This window comes from Curcuma longa, chromosome 8, assembly GCF_044706935.1.
Source record: "Curcuma longa cultivar G26 ecotype Majalengka, Jawa Barat chromosome 8, ITB_CL_G26_1.1, whole genome shotgun sequence".
NCBI classification, from domain to species: domain Eukaryota; kingdom Viridiplantae; phylum Streptophyta; class Magnoliopsida; order Zingiberales; family Zingiberaceae; genus Curcuma; species Curcuma longa.
The window spans coordinates 12,450,056-12,456,050 of record NC_133868.1 but is presented as its reverse complement, the minus strand read 5'-3'; positions in this window follow the sequence as shown (position 1 = coordinate 12,456,050).

Sequence of the window (5,995 nt, the reverse complement as noted above, 5' to 3'; positions counted from 1 at the left end):
TGCTCCATCTAGATGCTCACCAATGAAAGTATAACCTTTGGAAGTATCAGAATATCTAATAAAGATACATTTCTTACCCCTAGGTCTGTTGGGACCGAGTGCGTTCGCTAGAGGGGGGTGAATAGCGATTTTTTGATCTTTCCTGCGAGATAGTTAGCGGAAGCAAAATAAAATAAGAAAAAAGAAAGAACAATCGCTAACCCGTTCGATTTACTTGGTATCCACCTCAACGAGGTGACTAATCCAAGGATCCACACACACCGAGCACCTTTCCACTATGAAAAATCTCCTTTTCAAAGAGCACTTTGAAGGCGGAGAAACCTTTACAAATCAATCTCTTCCTTTCACAAGATGTGTAGTGAAGTTTAGAGGAAGAGGAATATGAAAGTTTACAAGTATTGGAGTTCGTGCAAGAATGAAAGAATGTGAATCACACTTCTCCAATCGTCAAACTGCGTTTTTATAAGAATTCCGTACATCAGTCGACTGCTCCAAGGGCCAGTCGACTGATGGGCTTCAACGGCTATTTAATCTGCATTTAATCAGCCAGTTGTCGCTCCAACGGTCATGTATCAGTCGACTGCTCCAAGACCAGTCGACTGATCACTCGACCAGTCGACTGCTCACTCGACTGATCGACTGCTCACTTCGACTGAACTTTCTGATCTTTGGCCCCAGTCGACTGAAGTACAGTGCCAGTCGACTGATACTTCTGAGTTCGCTTGTGTGTGCTTCTGATCAACCACCAGTCGACTGGTGGCAATGCCAGTCGACTGATCAAGCTGAAACTCCCCTTTCAGCTTCTTCTTCAGCCCTTAGCCTTGACGCAAGCCTTCAAACGCCTTCCACAAGCCTCGTGCCCTTCCTTGCACTAGCTTGAGACGTTTCCCTCAGCTTCGTCGTGCTAAGTCTTCCTTTGCCAAGAGGCCGCGCCTCCGGGACTTCACCTTTGCCAAGAGGCCGCGCCTCCGGGACTTCACCTTTGCCAAGAGGCCGCGCCTCCGGGACTTCACCATTTGCCAAGAGGCCGCGCCTCCGGGACTTCACCATTTGCCAAGTCTTCCAACCTGGACTTTCCTGTGAACTCAATTCACACACGTTAGATCACCAACATTGCCTAACTTAAACTCATTTTAGCCAAACATTAAAATCCAATTCACTTGGGGCAAGATTGCACCAACAATCTCCCCCTTTTTGATGTTTGGCAAAAATTTATTTAAGTTAGGTCTTTAATGCATCATTATAAAATAACAACAAATAATCACAGTGATAATAAATGAGTCATGAATCAATAAGCATGAATATCATCATAAAAGCATTAAAGTCTAACTTTAAACAACCCATTCTCCCCCTTTTTGACAACCATAAAAAAGAATGCACATTTAAGGAGGTAAACATAAATAAGAGGTAGAGCTAAATCCCAATAAGAAGCCTTAGAGGTCAAGTTTGAGTAGTTTTGGCACGGGCTCCCCCTAAAATCGTACTTTCCTTAAAAACAAGCACCAACAATTTGGTTAGGACATCTAAGTTATAGGTTTTCAACATTCCTATAGACCATAAATATGCTCCTAGAGCATGCATCAAATAATAGAGGGCAAAGGATGTCCAATTATCAAGAAACGGGTCAAAACAGTGACAAACAGTGACATCAGTCGACTGGTATCTGAAGCAGTCGACTGATGTCTGAAAACTTATTTTTCATAAGTAATTCATAAGTAATTCAGTTTTCATTCCAAAAATTATGAAATTTTCATACTGTAATTACTTACATCATATATGATCATGGAAAAATAATTTGAAAAAGTTTTCCTTATTAAAATATTATTTTGATACTATGTATCAAAAATATGAAATTCTAAAACTTTAAGGAGATTAGTATCACCAATGATAAGGGAAATGATTTCCTACCAATAGATAGTGCTAGGATGTTTAGAAATCAACATGAGATATTTCTAAATCCTAGGTTTTGGGTTTTACTTTGATTTTCTTCTCAAAATTCCATGTTTAACCCAGCCGCTCCCCCTAAATCCCTGACATACTCATTCAACACAAGTAAAAGCCTCATTCCGTTGTAATGTTTGATCTTTCTGGGACACACTCCCCCTAGACCATTGCACCAACAATGAATCATGAGGGTTAATCGTAGAGGGTCAAATATATATACTTCAACCGGGCTTTAGAGTCAATACGATTCGAGGAATGGTATCAATGGGGTGCCCAAACTACTTCCTTGATTAATCTCAATGACCATAAGGATGTTCCTAGATCATGGTAAGTTATAGGATACGCAAATGGTCAAGAATGGGTCAAAATTTGAAGATTTTAGCCACATCAGTCGACTGATGGATGGACCAGTCGACTGATACCTTGATTCAAAAACTCACAGATTTTTCAGTCGAGTGAATCAGTCGACTGGCCGACTGATCTTTCTGTGAGTCCTGATGGTTTGCATCAGTCGACTGATGGTCTGCATCAGTCGACTGATGTCCTGTAATCAGCACTGTGCATATTCTTCAGAAATGCATTAAAAATTTCCATAAAATTCAGAAAAATCTAAAATTTTACAGGCATGTTTGTTTTCACATAATCTATTAGGGAAAAATATGAATTTATGAAAAATGATTGTATTTTACAAGTTTGATACCAAGTTTCAAAAATTGTGAAACTCTTAATGGCACAAAAGCTTTGTATCAACATTCTTGATGATTAAGATTGTCTATAGGTAGACATCACTAAAGCTTTCATATGGGTTTATGAAATGTGTCTAAATTGTAGATTTGGGGTCATGATTGAAGTATGTTTCAAAATGATATGTTAAACTACAAGAACTCCCCCTAAATCCATACACCATCCTTAATTAAAACAAACAAGAATGCAACACATATATTAAAAGAAAGTGGATAAGAGAGAAAGACATATCATATAATTATTAAGTTCATATACATAGCAATCCTTCCTAGGGTCTTGTGAAATGTACATAAATAACATTTTGCTATGGGATCATGCAATGCTAAGTTCATAATCTTTCAAAATACATATCAAATTCCCTCCACATCACTATCTAAGTTCACATTTGTCCTATAGTATTTGAAGCTACCTTAGTATTTTCCAAACCAAATTTCTTGATAATTTCTTTAACATATTTGATTTGGTAAACATGAGTTCTTACCTAAACTACATGAAACACATCACTCTTTGGTACCCAAAAGCTAGATTCACTAACATTTTACAAATATTTCTTAGGGACCCATGCTTGTCTTATTTTACCCTTAGTGATTTGTTTGTTGGGTGACCCTTGTCTTCCTACTAGAGAAATATAGGCAAACTCTTTAGGCTTGTATCCTATTCCGGCCTTGTTGTAAACCGCTCTTTGACTGTTTAGGATCATATCAAGGTATTTTGACCCATTTGAAAATTTTTCTAAACAATTTCTTAATTCAACTACTTCATCCTTTAACTTAGCATTTTCTTCATTAATTTCACTAGAGTAACTAGATTCACATGCATTGTTCCTAATTGTCCTTAGTTCCTTCTTTAATGCCTTAACCTTAGATTTTGACTTAACCAATGCATTTTTAAGGAAAGCAATAATACGATAAAGAAAATTTTCTTTTACCTTATCCATTACCTCATCTTTGCCTGAGGAAGATTCGTCACAGCTTGATGCTTCCTCCTCACTTGATGAAGATTCATTACTAGTTGATGCTTCCTCCTCACTTGAAATCTCTTGGTCACTTTTACGTGCCATAAGTGTCATGTGTCTAGTGATGTGGCATAGCTCGTCATTATCAGATAAATCACTGCTTTGTGCCACCATGCTCTTCTTCTTTTTCTTGTCCTTCTTCTTCTTCTTCTTTTCTGCAACCAAAGCTATACCTTTCTCTTTGGAAGACCCATTAGCTTGTTCATGTAACTCAAATTCACAAAATAGTTCATCTAATTTAACAACTGATAAGTCCCTTGATACTTTATAAGCATCGACCATTGATGCCCATAAAGTGGTTCGAGGGAATGCTTGAAGTACATACCTTACCAAGTCGCGGTTGTCAATTTTCTCACCTATGACGTGGAGACCGTTCACGATCTCCTTGAATCGCCCATGCATTTGGCTTACCATCTCGTTGGGCTTCATTGTGAAGGTTTGGAGTTGTCCTACCAAGAGATCCCTCTTGGCTCGTCTTGATTCGCTTGAACCTTCATTTAATTCGATGAGTTTCTCCCAAAGCTCTTTGGCCGAGTCGAATGGTCCGACCTTGCTCAGTTGTTCTTTGGAAAGCCCGCATTGCAAGGTGGTTGTGGCTTTTGCATTTGCTTGAGCCTTCTTGCATATATCCTTCGACCATTCCTTGGTAGGTAGAGGTGTTCCAGATGCATCCTTGGGTTTTTCGAACCCATCTACAACACTAAACCAATTTTCAATGTCGTTCATTAAATAGTATTCCATCCTACCTTTCCAATACGCGAAATCGTTGCCATCGAAGTAGGGCGGTCGTGCGGTGCTGTATCCCTCTTGAAACACCATTGAATGTTTCTCGGTTGAATGTTGATTCTTCCGAAAAGAACCTTGCTCTGATACCACTTGTTGGGACCGAGGCGTTCGCTAGAGGGGGGTGAATAGCGATTTTTCGAACTTTCTCTGCGAGATAGTTAGCGGAAGCAAAATAAAATACAGAAAAGAAAGAACAATCGCTAACCCGTTCGATTTACTTGGTATCCACCTCTACGAGGTGACTAATCCAAGGATCCACACACACCGAGCACCTTTCCACTATGAAAAACCTCTCCTTTTCAAAGAGCACTTTGAAGGCGGAGAAACCTTTACAAATCAATCTCTTCCTTTCACAAGATGTGTAGTAAAGTTTAGAGGAAGAGGAATATGAAAGACAAGTATTGGAGTTCGTGCAAGAATGAAAGAATGTGAACCACTACTTCTCCAATCGTCAAACTGCGTTTTTATAAGTTTTTCGACATCAGTCGACTGCTCCAAGGGCCAGTCGACTGATGGGCTTCAACGGCTATTTAATCTGCATTTAATCAGCCAGTTGTCGCTCCAACGGTCATGTATCAGTCGACTGCTCCAATACCAGTCGACTGATCACTCGACCAGTCGACTGATCACTCGACCAGTCGACTGCTCCAGTCGACTGCTCACTCGACTGAACTTTCTGTTTGGCCCCAGTCGACTGAAGCTATAGTGCCAGTCGACTGATACTTCTGAGTTCGCTTGTGTGTGCTTCTGATCAACCACCAGTCGACTGCTGGCAGGGCCAGTCGACTGACCAAGCTGAAAACTTCCCTTTCAGCTTCTTCTTCACCCCTTAGCCTTGACGCAAGCCTTCAAACGCCTTCCACAAGCCTCGTGCCCTTCCTTGCACTAGCTTGAGACGTTTCCCTCAGCTTCGTCGTGCTAAGTCTTCCTTTGCCAAGAGGCCGCGCCTCCGGGACTTCACCTTTGCCAAGAGGCCGCGCCTCCGGGACTTCACCTTTGCCAAGAGGCCGCGCCTCCGCCTTTGCCAAGAGGCCGCTTCACTTCACCTTTGCCAAGAGGCCGCGCCTCCGGGACTTCACCATTTGCCAAGAGGCTTCACCATTTGCCAAGTCTTCCACCTGCCAAGTCTTCCAACCTGGACTTTCCTGTGAACTCAATTCACACACGTTAGATCACCAACATTGCCTAACTTAAACTCATTTTAGCCAAACATTAAAATCCAATTCACTTGGGGCAAGATTGCACCAACACTTTATCAGTTATATCTGTATCACTAGTAAGAGTAATATTTGAAAAACAACCATCAATTCCATAACTAATATTCGGTTTCACATCAAGAACCATAAAACTATTCGTTCAAAAAATCATATCCAATTGACACTGCGTTAATCTTAAGTTTTACACACCGACTATAAAAGTTAATACTGTTGGTGCAATCGTTGCCCCAAGTGCATTGAGTTTCAATGTTTGACTAAACCATGTTTAAAGTTAGGCAATACTTGTGAT